Source organism: Hyperolius riggenbachi, chromosome 1 (genome assembly GCF_040937935.1).
Source record: "Hyperolius riggenbachi isolate aHypRig1 chromosome 1, aHypRig1.pri, whole genome shotgun sequence".
NCBI lineage: Eukaryota > Metazoa > Chordata > Amphibia > Anura > Hyperoliidae > Hyperolius > Hyperolius riggenbachi.
In genome coordinates, this window is record NC_090646.1 from 68,179,667 (window position 1) to 68,198,056 (window position 18,390).

General features: G+C 43.2%; 1 protein-coding gene across 10 annotated transcripts in view; it reads left to right on the top strand.

Moving 5' to 3' along the window:
• The window catches only part of CTNNA2 (catenin alpha 2), a 3,078,224-nt gene that overhangs the window by 671,975 nt on the left and 2,387,859 nt on the right, over positions 1-18,390 (top strand). The window lies entirely within an intron of this gene.

Sequence of the window (18,390 nt, forward strand, 5' to 3'; positions counted from 1 at the left end):
CTATCACTGTCACTGCCTATAAAGCACACCCTAGTGGCTGTAGCGCTGGTGCTTTGAGTCTCCCAGGAGAAAAGCGTAATGTAAGTGTTATTTGTCTTGTCTACTTCATTAGGGGTGGATCTATAAGAAATGCACCTAGTAGTACTTACAGGTCAAAACTCCTTAAAAAACAATATGAATCATATGCAACTTCCTGCAAGTGTAGAGTGAAACTTTATCAAAGTAAAAATAAAAATACAAAAATAAACGAAAAAACAGTAATGAGTAGTGTTGCTTAGGGCTAGTTGTCAATGAACATGGAATTACACTTTAGTAAGACTCAGGTGTGTAGCAATAGCCATAGCAGTGGCTATGGGGCCTTGGAGTTAGGGGTCCAAGTGGTAATTGATGTGTTAACTTTTAATTTTCCTGTGTTTCTCTACCCTCTGATTTTACCTTGGTGCTCATAGTCTATTTGCAGTGTAACTTGCATAGGAATGCACATTGCCCAGTTAACTCTTATCCCATTGGGTAGGGGCAGATGGCATTGCTAGAGTCTCTAGGTCCAATGGCCCCATCAAAAGTCTGCTATGGGGCCCCATAATCCCTAGCTACTCCTCTGGTGAGACTGCCACTTAATAATGACAGGTTGCTTTGGGACTTAATAATGACAGGTTGCTTTGCAACCGAAGCTGCAAATTTTGGTCCGAGAGACAGAGGGCAATTTTTTGGCACTGCCAGAGATGTCCATATAAAAACCTCAAAAAGTGGGTACCACAAGAAATTTTGGTGCCGGAGGCTCTAAAAAAAAAAAAAAAAAAAAAAAAAAAATAGCTGGTGCCGTGAACATAACACTTACAAATGCCCACTTTATTAAGTGGCTACAAAATAGCAGGCTACAGCGGCGTTTGGCATAAATAGCAGATGTCAGAGGTGCCTAATAAATTAGCAGCTACATATACTTGCTGGATAGGAGTAAAACAGAAGTTTGCCTTAAAACAGAAATTATTTGCAATTATTCTGGTTGGATTAAGTATAGTAGTTCACCGGAATTTTGCTACACTCCAGGCTTTTTATTTACTGGTAATGAAGGGAGAGGCAAGGCAAAGCCAGCACTGCAAAAGGGATTATTTATTGAAAGGATGGATAAAATAATATAGCATACAGACCTTAGATGCAAAGCGGATGTAGTGGGCGCCAGATCTGTGTCCCCCTGCGGACGTCCGTTTCGCGCTAACAGCGCTTGTTCATCGCATTACGCTTTCGAAACATGTCAGCTGCTAGGTTCTGGCTGTATTAAGGATATGTCCTAAATAAAGATTGATCGTGAAGACACAGTTGTGGATCCCCCTTTTTCTTGTTGTCGTGTCTTTGGGTCTGGCTGCCTGTGATCCAGCACTGTCTGTCACGCACTTCATTAAACATTTACTGAAAGAACACATTCCTTGTTATCGATCTGCCCTATCCACTGTGAGTCCCAGCATGTATGGAGTGAACTGCTAAATGTTGTTGTTACTTTTTACTTTTATCCTTTCTATTTTCTCAAAAACGACCACCGCTTAAAAAAACAAAACCATTCAGAAAGCATTATTAGCTAGTTTTATTTGTTGTCAAATGTTGCCACCTTGTGTGCAACTTTAGTATTACAACTCTGTTTTCCTTTCAAAGAATAAATAGTGACAAACTTAAAACCTGGGTAAACAACTAATTTTAGCACCTTAGGAACTGGAATTTTGAAGGAAGGGGCTTAACCTGGACCTTTGTGGGGGCTGATAAGATATGGGGATACTGATTAATTAACCAACACCTCCCTTGATAAACTAATCAAGCAAACACATACATGCTATTTTTTTTCTCCTTTTTGTGCTGTGCTGCACTTATCTTGCAAGATGAAATGATAAACAAGAAACATAGTCAATTATTAGCACAAGTGGCAGTCCATTGCAATGAATTGCTACCCACATTGGTATCTGGGGCTAGCTTCCGGTCAGTTGTGTTAAGTGGTGCAGAGTCTTGTGTCACACTAAAGTGTAAAGCGCGATATTGCAGTGCACCATAACACAGCACACTGATCTTATCTTCAGTGCCGTGTCTCATGTTCTCACATATAGCATGCAAGAGGGTGATTTGATGTAGTATTTCACAACAAGACCTTGAAGTGGAACACTGTTTTCAGCACTGTGCACAGCAATAGATTGGAACCGTGGACAGCAATAGACTGGAACATTGCATTCAGCACCATGGACAGCAATAGACATGAACATTGTATTCAGCACCATGGACAGCAAAAGACAGGGGCACTGTGTTCAGCACCATGGACAGCAATAGACAGGAACATTATATTCAGCACCATGGACAGCAATAGACAGGAACACTGTATTTAGCACCATAGACAGGAATAGACAGGAACATGGTATTCAGCACCATGGACAGGAACACTGTATTCTGCACCATGGACAGCAATAGCCAGAAACATCGTATTCCGCACCATGGACAGCAATAGCCAGAAGCATCGTATTCCGCACCATGGACAGCAATAGCCAGAAACATCGTATTCCGCACCATGGACAGCAATAGACAGGAACATTGTATTCACCACCATGGACAGCAATAGACAGGAACATTGTATTCAGCACCATGGACAGAAATAGACAGGAATATACAGGAGCACTGTTCTCAGCACTATGGACAGCAATAGACAGGAGTACTGTAAAGTGTCATATGAATGTTGTGTCCTTTCTTTTATGGTCCATAACCTTTTTACTACACATTACGTTAGACCAAGTGAGGTGTTCCTCTATCTCCAATATTAGCGTCCCAATTAAAGGACAGCACATACAACATGTTCACATCTACGGCATTTTTGGCTGTTTTTCAAGCACAGTTGATTTTGAAAATCGCCCACAAAACGCTTGTGGAATGAATCTCTTTGAGAAAGTTCATATCAGCGTGTTTCGTCTGCTTTGCGCTTCCCTAAGCGGTGCCTGTACCATTTTTGATGCAATTTTGGTCTAATGGAAGGTAAAGGAAGAGCGCTAAATGCTCACAAAATCGCTTTATGTGGCGATTGCGTTTGCGGTTTTGACAATTATTACATTGTATTTATTGTTTTCCGGGTCAAAGAGTTCACTTCCTGATTGACGTCAGGAAGCGAAAAAAACTGAATCACTCTGCAAAAGCGCTTGCATTAACGCTTTGCACAAAATCGTAGTGTGCAGTGGAGCGCTGGGAGGGGGGAAAATAAAAACACTCAAATTGCTGCCATCGGCGATTTTGATTTTAGAAGTGAACAGAGCCTAAGCCAGTGTTCCCCAGCCCTGTCCTTCAGGCCCACCAACACTGCATGTTTTGTGAAAATCCACAGAGGTAGTTAATCAGCTCTACTGAGACACTAATGACCTCACCCGTGCATGTTTGTGGTTTCCTGCAAAACATGTACTATTGGTGGACCTTGAGGACAGGATTGGGGAACTCTGCTCTAAGCAATTTATGGATGTGAGCAAAAAGACGAAATAAATGCAGAATTAAAGGATACCCGAAGTGACATGTGACATGAGATAGACATGTGTATGTACAGTGCCTAGTACACAAAAAATTATGCTGTTACTTTTTTTTCTTTCTCTGCCTGAAAGGGTTAAATATCAGGTATGTAAGTGGCTGACTCAGTCCTGAAGTGACTACAGTGTGACCCTCACTGATAAGAAATTCCAACTATAAAACACTTTCCTAGCAGAAAATTGCTTCTGAGAGCAAGAAAGAGGTAAACAGGGGAATTTCTTATCAGTGAGGGTCACACTGTAGTCACTTCCTGTCTGAGTCAGGACTGAGTCAGCCACTTACATATCTGATATTTAACTCTTTCCTGTAGAGAAAGACAAAAATGAACACAGCATAGTTAATAGTGTGCTAGGCACTGTACATACACATGTCTATCATCATGTCACATGTCACTTCGGGTATCCCTTAAAGCCTTATTTAGCTAGCTTTTGTTAGGCAAGTCCATCCTGATTTATCTAAAGTTTTATCAAGTCTGCGCAACATCTGACCGTCAACTGACAAAGATAATAATTAAAAAAAAAACCTCCCCCTAAAATAGCTATTCATATTTGTGTTACATTCCAATTCTGAGAACACTTTAGTTAATGTTATTTGAGACAAGATTGTGGGTTGTAGACCATTAATAGTTTATACCTTTTCATCCAGTGTTTCTCCCTGCATGCCTGGCTGTCCAGGGACATACAAGAAGAATTGGAATGTTCTTGCAATAATCTGAAGTGATGAAATATGGTGGTGACTTCTTGCTCTTGTTTGGCTTCTTGTAGCTTTCTACAAAACAAAACAAAAAATGTGAGTTCTCCCGGTTCTCCATGAATGGAGTACAGCAAAGTCCCTGGTTTCTGGCACTGGCAGTGATCGCCTGGTGGGGGATACATGTGTTTGCCGGTTGCTTGAGCAACTGGCCAAAAAAGTATTTACCTTCTCCCCCCCCCCCCCCTACCCTCCTCTTGCTAGTGTCCAGCAACATCTTCTAACTTACCTGTCACTCATAGTGACTTCCCAAGGTCCTCTGTGGCTGTGCGTATATGACACACCAGGAGCTGTGCATGGACACCGGAAAGCTGATAGGAGCGACAGGAAGGCTGGACACTCGATGAGTTATCACTGAAAAGCACCCAAAAGTTGCCCCAATTATACCCTGCTGGTTAGTTGAGATGTCCGGTTACCTGAATTCCAGGTAACAGGGACTTTGCTGTGCTCTGTTACAATTCTACCTCTCAAGTGCTTAGAATAGAGACAAAAAAATCAGTGCCTTACACGGATGAAAGCCAAACAGCTTTAAAAAAAAGGATTACACAGCTCTGTAAAATTAATAGGCTTTAGGGGTGTGATAATTCAGCAATTTATGCTTGGATTTACAGGGACTTAAAGAGGGATTAAACTCTGACACAACATTCAGTAAAAACATGTTTTCCTACATTTTATTGCCCATTCAATTATCATTATTAACTTAATATAATTGTCTGTTTACAAATTACAAGTTCCCAAAGTACAGTTTATCTGCTCTGAAAGCTGCCATTGTAATGAATTGCAATACTGCTGTATTTATGTTACAATGTATCCAGTGAGAATGTGTCTTCTCCTGTGTGACACTTTCAGCTAAGACGCTGCTAGCAGTGTTCATATCATCCTGTTTGTTTTCTTATCAGCTACTATTGTAATCACTTCCTCAAGTTTGGCAATGGCACATTTGAGGAAGTGGTTTGAATGCTGTCCTCTGCTACCAGTGTATTTTTTTGCTGGTAGTGTCTTTTTTTTTTTTTGCTGTAAAGAATCTTTTAGAGCAAATAAGAAATGCTCAGTTTCATAACACTTGAAAGAAAAGATTCTCTTGTTTACAAACTGTGTGGAAGTGATGCATTATGGGGAAAAAAAAAACATCTTAGTCGTGTGAAGCTGGGTACAATATATACCTTTTATTTTATTTTTTTAAGGCAAAATTGTACATATGAAAATGCCTACTCTCTACTTATAGAACATTTACCTGACTATACATAAACAAAAGCCCTGTCCAGCATTAATTTTCCTAAATTTTATTAAGAGCAGACATGACCATTCTTACTTACAAGTACCTATTTAGCCACTGTTTTTATTACTTGAACTGCTTCATATGAGTACTAATAGGTAGTTTTTAGAATCTTTAAAACATGTGTGTAATGCTGTACAATAAATATCCTTCTCCGGCATGGTTGGCTACAGTATTTTTCAGGCAATAAGACACACTTTTTCTCCCCAAAGGTGGTTGTGTGTGTGTGTGTGTGTGTGTGTGTGTGCGTGTGGGGGGGGGGGGGGGGGGGGTCAGTGCCTCTAATGTTCCAAATGTGTGGCATATGCAAACACCCACCCCCAGAGGCCCTCAATGCAGTACCTGGGGAGCATCCACAGGTACTCCTGGTTGGCCAGTGTGGGGATCAGCGAAACTGCTCCAGCATCCTGTGACTCGGGACCCACATAGAGAGAGTTTACAGCAGATTATTGGAAGAGTATGATTTCTGTTACTATTGGCTCCGATACCTCAGGACCTAAAAGTGCTGTCTCCACCAATCCCATGTATTGCTGGGCCCGCGGCCAATCCAGGAGGGGACGTTTCCATTAAAGCAGCAGCTGGGATCATGCATTGAGATGGCCAGGACCAGAAAGTGACAGGAGTCGGAGTATGCTGGTGCAGTGTCTGATCTGCTGTACTGCACCGGCCAAGAAGTGGAACGCTATTCTGAGATACCTGCCTACACAAATACTGGATTTATTACATTACCTGGGGTGACATCTCCTTCCCTCAACAGCAGCTATACTCTTCCAATCATCTGCCTGACACTTTCTCCATGTGGGTCAGGGGACTGCTGTCTGCAGTTTTGCTGATCCCCACACTGGCCGGCCAGAAGTACCTGTAAATGCTCCACTTGCACCAGCCTGGTACCGAAGAGCAGATGGAGGACTCCCACTGGAGAGGTGATAAAGGCCTGTACTTGCAGTTGATTTTGTCCTACAAACCTAGGTGTGTTTTATGGTCCAATAAATATGCATGAGGGGCAACTTGAAGCAGGTGGAGATGTATAACCCAACTCCACTTAGGTGTCCAGCCTGGACTGGATACGGTCGCTATCTTGAGGAAAAATAAATGATATTCACTGTGACGAACACTGTGAGAGGCCAAATTGTACCCCTCTAACCAGGGGAGTGGGGGTTAATTTAAGCACGAGGGAGGTAAGGGGCTCCCAGGGATATATACAACTGAGTTAAAATCAAGTAAAATGAAAAAAAGAGGAGATGGCTTATCTTAGTAATGACAATCTCATAAGACAATGAAATGTATTTAGCACGGGCAATGCATTTTGTGGGTCTGAGCCCACTTCATCAGGCTAATAACAGTGCCAGCAGGAGTAATAACCAGAATGAGTGCTTCTGAAGAGTGATAAGTGCAGGTGTGTGCATGTTTCCCTATTATTTGCCAGCCACACATAGCCGGCCTTTGACCGGAGCGGTCGCTTAAGGCGCCGGCTTCCAAGGGGGCGCCTATAGCTGGTTAGCTATACTGAGGGCACCTATACCTGATTTCCTATACTGGGGCACCTATAGCTGGCTACCTTTACTGAGTGCACCAACACCTAGCTACCCATACTGGAGGCACCTACGCCTGGCTACCTATGGGGGGATGGAGACCTACAACTGACTTTCTATACTGGGGGCACCTATGCTTAGCTACCTATATTGAGGGCACCTACACATGAGATTCTATACTGGGGGCACCTATACCTGGCTACCTACCTATACTGAGTCTGAGGGCGTTTTCTTTTTGGGGGGGAGGTGGGGTCGCACTGCGTGGTGCAAATTGACGGTGCTGTGCTATCTTTCTAAATGAAAAGGGGGGGGGGATGCTTACTGTCCCACTGATAGTTTTTATTACTATTCCTGAAAGGTTCTAGCCTTTATTTTTAAGTATATTCAGGATAATGCACTCTTTGCATCCATTCATGGTTATTGATAGTATTTTTTCTAGTATACATATGTGACGTGTCACGTAGAGATCTGAGCATTTGGTGTCAAAAAGGTTGGGAACCGCTGTCCTAGGAGGTAACTCAAGAGAAAAGGTGAATTGCATATGGGCCTGTGTGTGTGTGTGCGCGCGCATGCGTGAAGAGGATGAAGGGGGGCACAAAAATCAGGTTTTGCTCAGGGCGCTGTGAAACCTAAGGCTGGCCTTGCAGCCACACACTTCCCAGTGTGCAAGCCACACACATAATTTATCAAACAAATGTGCAATGGCCATTCTGTTGGCTGATGACCTCAATGTTGGCAGTGTTGCATACATTCATGCACACTCAAGCATACTGTATCGTCTCTGAGGCATGCGGGCTGTTATTCTCCGGGGAATGTGGAGGCCATGAGCAATGGGTTTTATCCCTGAGCAATATCTGCTCATGTGGTCTACAACATTAGTGGGTACTGTGCAAAAATTGACTGAACGTTAGTGATATTTGCAAATCGTCCTTTAACCTATGGAATGTTCACTAATTGAGCACACGCGCCCTGTGCAATATGCGGCAACTCCGTGGGGTGCAAATATGGAAGCATGGCTAGATGTATGGGCAACTTAAAGTGATCGGAAAGTCGGCATTTCTACTTTGCTCTAAAACTTACAGCTTACAACTTTAAACCAGAAAAAAAATTGTAGCAGAACATCACTGAAATGGTAAAACACAGCACGTTGTTCTGCTATTCAGCTTCAAATCCACATCCAGACAAGAGATACAGTAACAGTATCATTGTTTACATTCTAATGTTGTTACATGTGTGTAAACACAATGTAACAACTGAAAATGAGCTCTCTGGGAAGCTCTCTGCTTCAGGCATACACACAGTTCAGAACAGCTCACTAAAAGATTTTAATATATAATAAAAAGCAGCTTGAATAAAATGCAATGACTGCTTTCAGGGCAAGATAAACTACACTTTGGAAACTTGTAATTTGTAGACAGACAATATTACTTGTGCACAAAAGCAAATATGAAAACTGTATGAGTAATAAAAAGTAGGAAAACACATTTTTATTTAATGTTCCAGCGGTTCCAGCGGTTCTGGAGGTGTGTTTAGCTTGATGCACTGGGAGACATCTCAAGCTCACTCCAACCTGAATTATCGCAAATTCTTTCTGTTTTAAGAAAGCAAACTTTTGTTTTTATTTTAATGTTATGTCAGAGTTTCAGACCACTTTAAGTTTTAGGGCTGGTACACACCAAGAGCTTCTGAGCGCTTTTCAGAACACCAGGGCTTTGAAAAGCACGTGGCTATTGTGGGAGCTTGGTTCCCAGTCCCACAGCAGCATTGTGATTTTTCTAAAATGGCAAACACGCTGCTTGTAGCATGCTTTGGAGAGAGTCTCAGCTTGAATGAATAAGCAAAAATGCTCATTCTTTCAAAAATCGCTTCACAAATTCGCTATTGCAAATCGCTAAACGCCAGCGATTACAATAGCGGTTTTGGTGTGCACTTGCCCTTACACTGTTTGAATGCTGTTCTGCTGCCAATTTTATTTTTCTGGTAGTAGATTTTATGCTGTAAACATTATTTTAGATGGAAGAGGAAAGCCTGAGTTTGCACTACAGTGTATAGTTATGTTTTAAAGTACACGGGGATATGGAGGCTGCCGTATTTATTTCCTTTTAAATAATATCAGTTGCCTGGCAGACATGCTGATCTCTTTGGCTGCAGTAGTATCTGAATCGCATACCTGAAACTAGAATGTAGCTAATCTACTTAAGTCAGAAACACCTGATCTGCATGCTTGTTCAGGGTCTATGACTAAAAGATCTAGAGACAGATGATCATCAGGACAGCCAGGCAATTTGTGTTGTTCAAAAAGAATAACTATGGCAGCCTTCATATCCCTCTCTGTAGCTACAGTTTGTAGAACAGTCAACCTTGGCAGGTGTGCAAATGTTCCTTTATTGCCAATATTAATATGGGTGCCTATGGGGCACCAAAAGGTCCGCCATGCTTCATTTACAGTGGTGGCAAAAGTGTCATGGTATCGGCGACAACAGTTGCGGTTAGGCAATGACGGGGGCTAGGTTAAGGTTGGGCATTGGTGGGGAAGTTGGTTAGGGTTAAGCATCAGGTTTGGGGGGTTCAACTAGGGTTAGGTATTAGTGGGGGAGTTGGTTAGGTATAGGCATCATGTTGGAGGGTCGGTTAGGCATTGGTGGTGGAGTTGGTTAGGCATCAGGTGGGGGGGGTGGCTAGGGTTAGGCATCTGTGGAGGAGTTGGTTAGGGTTAGGCATCAGGTGGGGGGGTGGCTAGGGTTAGGCATCTGTGGAGGAGTTGGTTAGGGTTAGGCATCAGGTGGGGGGGTTAGCTAGGGTTAGGCATTGGTGGGGGAGTTGGTTAGGCATCAGGTGGGGGGGTCAGCTAGGGTTAGACATCGGTGGAGGAGTTGGTTAGGGTTAGGCATCAGGTGGGGGATCAGCTAGGGTTAGACATTGGTGGGGGAGTTGGTTAGGCATCAGGTGGGGGGGAGGTTAGCTAGGGTTAAACATCGGTGGAGGAGTTGGTTGGGGTTAGGCATCAGGTGGGGATCAGCTAGGGTTAGGCATTGGTGGGGGAGTTGGTTAGGCATCAGTGGGGGGGGGGGGTGTTCAGCTAGGGTTAGACATCGGTGGAGGAGTTGGCTAGGGTTAGGCATCAGGTGGGGGATCAGCTAGGGTTGGGCATTGGTTGGGGGAGTTGGTTAGGCATCAGCTGGGGGAATAAGGTTAGGTTTAGCGATAGTAAAATATCTGCAAAATTTACCAGAATTACCACTGCTCAGTAGTACAATATCAGTAATATCAGCTGAAATTTGGGCTATTCCCAGTGCTCAGATTCCCGCGGGCCCTAATTTGTATGTGTAATTAGTAGGGATGATCAATGAGATGCAAATATTTCCCAGTTCAGGTGGGATTATGTACATTTTTATGCAAATATGCAGAGCTTAAAAATAGACCAATCAATTTAAACCTGGGTGTGACTTGATTGGTCCATTTTCAAGCTGCAAATATTTGCATGAAACTTTACATAATTCTGCATGAATTCGATATTTGCATCATCCCTAGTAAGTAGCTCACAGTGGGGTATGAGATTCAAATGTGTCTGCAGTGCAACAGGCTGCATTCTTACAGCCTCTATTTCATGCAAATTATCTGGGGGGAAAAAAGCCTCCTGTTTAAACACAAATAACATCAGTTTTGCCTTTCTCATAAATTATTGAAATAATACCGTAATATCCCAGACATATTTAATGTAAAATGTAAATAGGGGGCCCATAAAATTTACAGGGTGCCCTTTGCAGATCTGGTAAACGAGACGTTTTCATGCATAATTTATGGAAATTCACCACGGTGTGCGAGATCATTACCAGCGGTGCGATAAAACTATGCGCCGTTATTCTCGCAAGCTTTTATGAATCTTCCTCTCATCTCCCTGATTAAAAGAATAATTGGCAGAGTCTCATCTAGCTCGCCCCATAATTGTCTTCCCACTAATTGCCGAGATTTTATCATGGTAGGTGGAGACACTTCTGCTTAGCCTGGTGCTTTGCTTAGCGAGCAAACATCTTGGCCGTTATGTCACATCGTAAAAGATAAAAGTACGGTTGCCCCTTTTTTTTTTTTTATGCACGCGGTTTATTGTACGTCACGGAAAAATACAGACAGCAGAATGTGAAGTGCGCGAGGAGTTGCTGTTTTATCGCTCCTTCTCCAGATTTGATGAGACGTCTGTTTCGTGTTGTTGGAAAGTAACGAGATGTGAAAGTGGCAGGGGAAGGGACTGACTGCGATGGCAGAGAATTGCCAATCAACTTTCCTAAAACCTTCTTCCTGGAAGGAATAGTTCATCTTCACATAGACTGTGCCCACTCTGAGGTTAATTTGTGCTGCTTAACCCTCTTCAATGCAATTCCTGGATCAACCATGCAGGGACGTAACTAGAAATGACTGGGCCCCTTGCAAAACTTTGGAAGGGGCCCCTCTCCCTCCCCCCCCCCCTCTTCGCTTTCTGCACAGGTAAACTGAGAACAATTGGCTAGTACACACGTGAATATTTCCCTCATGCAGATAAAAACAGACAGCAGTGAACCACTGCATACATGTTCTCTATCAATTACATTAGCTTCTGTTGAAACCGTGCATGTTTTCACACATACAGACACACATGGTGTGCAGAAAACAGATACAGAAAAACGCCAGACAAGTGTGCTCCCAGCCTCAGCTTATCACACTCACTCACTACTCTGATGGAGCAGATCTGGCTCTACAGACTTTTCCAGCATTGCTGAAAGGGGAACTGAAGAGAGAGGTATATGGAGACTGCCATGTTTATTTCCTTTTAAGCAATACCAGTTGCCTGGCAGCCCTGCTGATCCTATGCCTTTAATACTATTAGCCATAGCCCCTGAACAAGCATGCAGCGGATCAGGTGTTTCAGACTTTAAAGTCAGATCTGACAAGACTAGCTGCATGCTTGTTTCTGGTGTTATTCAGATAGTACTGCAGAGAAATAGACCAGCAGGGCTGCCAGGCAACTAATATTGATTAAAAGGAAATAAATATGCTAGCCTCCGTATACCTCTTACCAGGGGCGTCTCACCCACCAGGCAAGTACAGGCGGTTGCCCGGGGCGACATGAGGTGGTGAGGTGCATTCAGTAGCTGCTGCTACCGTGACCATGTTGTTGTTTTTTTTTTATATATATATATATATATATATATATATATATATATATATATATATATAACTAGCTGATTGCCCAGCGTTGCCCGGGTATGTATTTGGCTGGTGTAGACTCCGCCCACTTTTCCTAACCCTAACACACAAGGGGCCTGATTCACAAAGCGGTGCTAACAGTTAGCACCCTGGTGAAAAGCCCTTTATCACGCCTAAACTCTGTTTAGGCATGATAAGTTTAGGCGTGATAAGTTTAAGCACCAACTGGGTTAGCACCGCAGTGCACAGCTGATCAAAAGTTTTGCGCTAGCAAAGTCTGGTGCACTTTGCATAGAGTTTAATGGCGCTGCATTGCGTGCGGGACTTTGCATGCGATCTAAACTTAGCATGCCTAAACTTATCATGCCTAAACTTATCATGCCTAAACTTATCATGCCTAAACTGAGTTTAGGCATGATAAAAATGGTTATCACGCCTAAAGTCTCTAACTGGGTTAGCACCGCTTTGTGAATCGAGCCCCATGACTCAATGACCTGGTTTGTGAGCTTTGCATTGTTTGGCATCAATAATTTGCATTGAAATGAAACAAATCTGATTGGCTGTGGCTCCACCCTCTTTACTGAATTTGAACCCCAGTCACTCAATGACCAACTGTACCAGGTTTTAAGCTTGTGTCCTTAACAGTGCAAGAATGGTAGCAATTGAATATTCCCCTTGAAAAGCAATAAATGAATTTGGATTGGCTTTTGTAGGCTCCACCCACTTTTCTGAATATTAATCCCAGTCACCCAGTGACCAACTGTGCAAAGTTTGAGAACCCTGCCGTTAACAGTGTAAGAATGGCTGCAGTTTACATTTTCCCAGTGAAATTTGTATTTGTCTCCGCCCACTGATGACCCAGCATTGCCTGGGTATGTTTTTGGCTGGTGTTGGCTATGCCCACTTTTTTTAACAGTAACAGACAATTACTTAATTACTCAATGTCCAAATTTGTGAGCTTTGCAGTCTTTGGCATCAATACTTTGCATTGAAATGAAACAAATCTGATGGGCTGTTTGTGTCTCCACCCCTTTTCTGAATTTGAACCTCAGTAACCCAATAAATAACTGTATCCAGTTTGGGGCTTGTGCCATTAACAGTGCAAGAATGGCAGTAATTAAATATTCCCCTTGAAAATCAATAGGTGAATTTTGATTGGCTTTTGTCCACTTTTATGAATAATAGCTGATGAATCGGCGTTGCCCGGGTATGTATTTGTCTGGTGTTAGCTCTGGCCACTTTTTCTAACCCTAACACACAAATACTCAATGATCAAGTTTGTGAGCTTGGGGTCTTTGTCATCAATAATTTGTATATTCCCATAGAAATTAAGCAAATCAGATTGGCTGTTGTGGCTCTGTCCCTCTCCGGCATTTGAACCCCAGTCACCCAATGACCAACTGTAGCAGGTGAATTTTGATTGACTATTATAGGCTCCACCCACTTCCCATAATATTAATCTCAGTCACCCAGTGACCATCTGGGCAAAGTTTGAGAACCCTGCCAGTATTAGTGTAAGAATGGCTGCAGTTTTTCCTAGTGAAATTTGTTTTTGGCTCTGCCCACTTTTTGTAACCTTGCCACACAGTCACTCAATGACCACGTTTGTGAGCTCTGGTGTCCTTGGCATCAATTTGTAATTTACCAGTAAGATGAAACACATCGGATTGGCTGTTTGGAGCTCCACCCCTTTTCTGAATTTGAACCCCAGTGACCTAATGACCAACTGTAGCAGGTTTGAGGCTTGTGCCATTAACAGTGCAAGAATGGCAGCAATTTAAATATTCCCCTTGAAAATCAACAGGTGAATTTTGAGTTTCTGTTTAGGCTCCACCCACTTTTCTGAATATTAATCCCAGTCACCCAGTGACCAAGTTTTAAGCTTTTGGGTTTCTGCCATCAAAATTGTGTGAATGGAAGCAGTTTATCCAATAAAGTAATCTGATTGGCTGTTTGTGGCTTCACCCCTTTAGTGGATTTGAACCCCAGCCACTTCATGACCGACTGTAGCCGGTTTGAGGCTTCTGCCATTATTAGTGTAAGAGTGGCAGCAGTTTCAATATTTCCCTTGAAAATCAATAGGTGAATTTTGATTGGCTGTTGTAGTTTTCACCCACTTTCCTGAATATTAATCCCAGTCATCCATTGACTAACTGTGTCAGGTTTGAGAACCCTGCCAATAACAGAATGGCTGAAATCAATCTAACAAATTGGATTGGCTGTTTGTGGCTCCACCCCCTTTAGTGAATTTGGACCCCAGTCACCTATCAGGCAAGAGGCCTCTGCCATTAACAGTGTAAGAATGGTAGCAATGTAAATATTCTCCTTGAAAATCAATAAGTGAAATTGGCTGTTGGCTCCACCCACATTTCTGAATATGAATTTCAGTCACCCAGTGGCCCACTATGCCAAGTTTGGGAACACCGCCATTAACAGTGTAAGAATGGCTGCAATTTATATTCTCTCCTGGAAAAAATGTCGTTGTCGGCTCCGCCCACTTTTTCTAACCTTGACATACAGTCACTCAATGACCAAGTTTATGAGCTTTGGGCTTTTGGTATCAATAATTTGTATATTCCCATTGAAATAAAAAAAAATCTGATTGGCTGTTTGTGGCTCCGCCCCCTTTCTGAATTTGAACCCCAGTCACCCAGTGACTAACAGTACCAGGTTTGAAGCATTTGCTATTAACTGTGCAATGCTGGGTACACACGTTGCGATTTCCCGCTCGATCTGTGGGATCGATTCGATCGATTTCGATTATTTCCAACATGTTTGATGGATACTTAACCACTTCCCAACTGAGGGGTTTTACCCCTTCAGCATCCGAGCAATTTTCTCCTTTCAGCGCTCCTTACATTCATTCCCCTATAACTTTATCATTACTTATCACAATGAAATGAACTATATCTTGTTTTTTTCGCCACCAATTAGGCTTTCTTTAGGTGGGACATTATGCCAAGAATTATTTTATTCTAAATGTGTTTTAATGGGAAAATAGGAAAACATTTGGGGAAAAAAACATTATTTTTCAGTTTTCCGCCATTATAGTTTTTAAATAATGCATGCTACTGTCATTAAAATCCATGAAATGTATTTGCCCATTTGTCCCGGTTATAAAACCATTTAAATTATGTCCCTATCACAATGTTTGGCGCCAATATTTTATTTGGAAATAAAGGTGCATTTTTTTCAGTTTTGCGTCGATCCCTAATTACAAGCCCATAGTTTATAAAGTAACAGTGTTGTACCCTCCTGACATAAATATTTAAAAAGTTCAGTCCCTAAGGTAACTATTTATGTATTTTTTTAATTGTAAATTTTTTATTTTTTTTTAATTACAAAAAAAAAAGGGGGAGTGTGGGAGGTAATGAGTTAATTTTTTTCTGTATAAGTAATGTATGTGTATGTGAAAAATAGTTTAGGGTGTAGTTTTACTATTTGGCCACAAGATGGCAACAGTAATGCGACCTCCAAGCGTCCTTCCGGACGCTCGGAGGAAGTATAAAGAGGATGGGATTTTTTTTTTCTTTTACAATGATCGCACTGCTCAGCGGAAAGCAGCCGATCATTGCTGGGGGCAGAGATCAACGAACGGGAATGTATTTTCCCGTTCATTGATCTCCGGGCGAGCGGGCAGCGGCGTGATTACCAGCGGGAGTGCGAGCGGGAGCGTGGACAGCGGCGGCAGCGGCGGTAGCGGCGGGGGGTGCGTATATCTACGCTCCGGGCGGGGAAGTGAAGTCCAAAGCAGCGTAGATATACTGTACGCGGGCGGGGAACTAGTAAATATGCAAAATCGTTGGCTGTATCCATCGAAACCCGATTGAACATGTTGGAAATAATCTGATTGATCCAATCGATCCTGCGGATCGAGCGGGAAATTGCAACGTGTGTACCCAGGATAAGAATGGCAGCAATGTAAATATTCCCTTTGAAAATCAACAGGTGAATTTTAAGTGGCTGTTGTAGGCTCCGCCCACTCTATTCAATATTCATCCCATTCACCCAGTGACCAACTGTGCAAAGTTTGAGAACCCTGCCAGTAACAGTGTAAGAATGGCTGCAGTTTATATTTTACTATTTGTGGCTCCGTCCACTTTTTGTAACCTTGACACACAGTCACTCACAGACCAAGTTTGTGAGCTTTCAGGTTCCTGGCATCAAAAATGTGTGAATGGAAGCAGTTTATCCACCAAGAAAGTCTGATTGGCTGTTTGTGGCCCCGCCCCTTTAGTGAATTTGGACCCCAGTCACCCAATGACCGACTGTAGCAAGTTTGAAGCCTCTGCCATTAACAGTGTAAGAATGGCAGCAGTTTTAATATTCCCCTTGAAAATCAATAGGTGACTTTTGATTGGTTGTTGTAGGCTCCACCCACTTTCCTGAATATTAATCTGATTCTCCTAGTGACCAAGTGTGCCAAGTTTGAGAACCCTGCAATTAACAGTGTAAGAATGGCTGCAGTTTGCATTTTTACATTTAAAATGAATGTCTGAAATTTCATTGGCTGTTTTATGCTCCGCCCACTTTTCCTGGATTTGAACCTCGGTCACCAAGTGACCAACTGTGCCAAATGTGGGGACTCTGGCTCGATTACTGTGAGAATGGCAGCCTTTTCCATTTTTTGCATTCACTTTAATGGGTGGAATCTGATTTGCTGTTTGTAGCTTCGCCCAGGTAAGCAGGGGGGACGCAAGACCCCCAGAACCCATTATCCCAGGTAGTAAGGGATCTGTGTACCAAGTTTTGTTCAAATCAGTCAAGCCGTTTTCACGTGATACATGCACGCACACGCACACGCACACGCACGCACGCACGCACGCACGCACGCACGCACGCACGCACGCACGCACGCACGCACGCACGCACACACACACACACACACACACACACACACACACACACACACACACGCTTTTATTTACACATAGATATAACCTCCCGACTCAGTCCCCGATGCTCGGCACGCTACCCCTATGTGCTCAGCAGTGCCTCCACCTCCATAGACGCCCCCTCCTTCTCCCCAGCCAATAGAGCAATCAATACTGCTCTTCCCTGCCAGGCTCCTCCTTTACACAGGTAAAGTGTTTACCTCATGTGGCCCAGTCTTTAACTCCGCCCCACGCCAGTCAAACCAGGAGCCAGCAACCAGCCAGCTTATGCCCCCGAGAAGAATGTGAAGTGTCCTGTTGGAGCCCCGCCCCCACACAAGACTCCAACACAGCCCGGGAGCCAGGAAGTTTCGGCTCCAGAGATAAGCTGCATGCACAGGCAGAAGAGAAGGTATGCAGGCAGGCTGCTAAAAACACTTCCTGTCCTGTGTGCAGACTCCCAGTACTGTTATAAGTGCTAGAATGTGCCCTGCTCTTTTGATACTAGAGTTTTCTTTGAAAGCTGGTTAGGCTGTAGGCTAGTAAAGCTGTAAACCTGTGCTTTAGTGCTGCCTCTCCCTCTCCCCTCTCTGTTCCTCTGCCCCCCTCTTCCATCTTATGCTGTCTCTCCCCCCCCCCCCCCCCCCATCTGTTCCTCTGCACTTTCTTCCATCCTATGCTGTCTCTCCCTCTCCCCTCTGTTCCTCTACCCTCCTCTTTCATCTTATGCTGCCTTTCCCCCTCTTCTCTTTTCCTCTGCTCGTATTACTTGTATTTTCTGGTGAAACACTTCCGCATTATGATTTTTTTCTGACATAAAGCTGCCCCATTAGAATTATTTTCTGGTTAAACGCTGCTGCCTTATGATTAATTTCTGGTGAAATGCTGCTGCAATAAGTGTATTTTGTGGTGAAACGCTGCTGCCTTACAAGTATTTTCTGGTGAACTGCTGCTGCAATAAGTGTATTTTCTGGTGAAACGCTGCTGCCTTACAAGTATATTCTGGTAAAACACTGCCACATTACGATTATTTTCTGGTGAATTACGATTCTGAATTACGATAATTACAATTATTTTCTGACGAAACACTGCTCCATTGCTGCATTATGATTATTTTCCCGGGGGGGGGGGGGGGCACAGGTTTTCTTGCCTGGAGTGACAAAATGACTAGAGGCACCCCTGCCTCTTACTTCAGGTCACATTTGCTTTAAAAGATTGCTTACAACTTATAAACTATTAT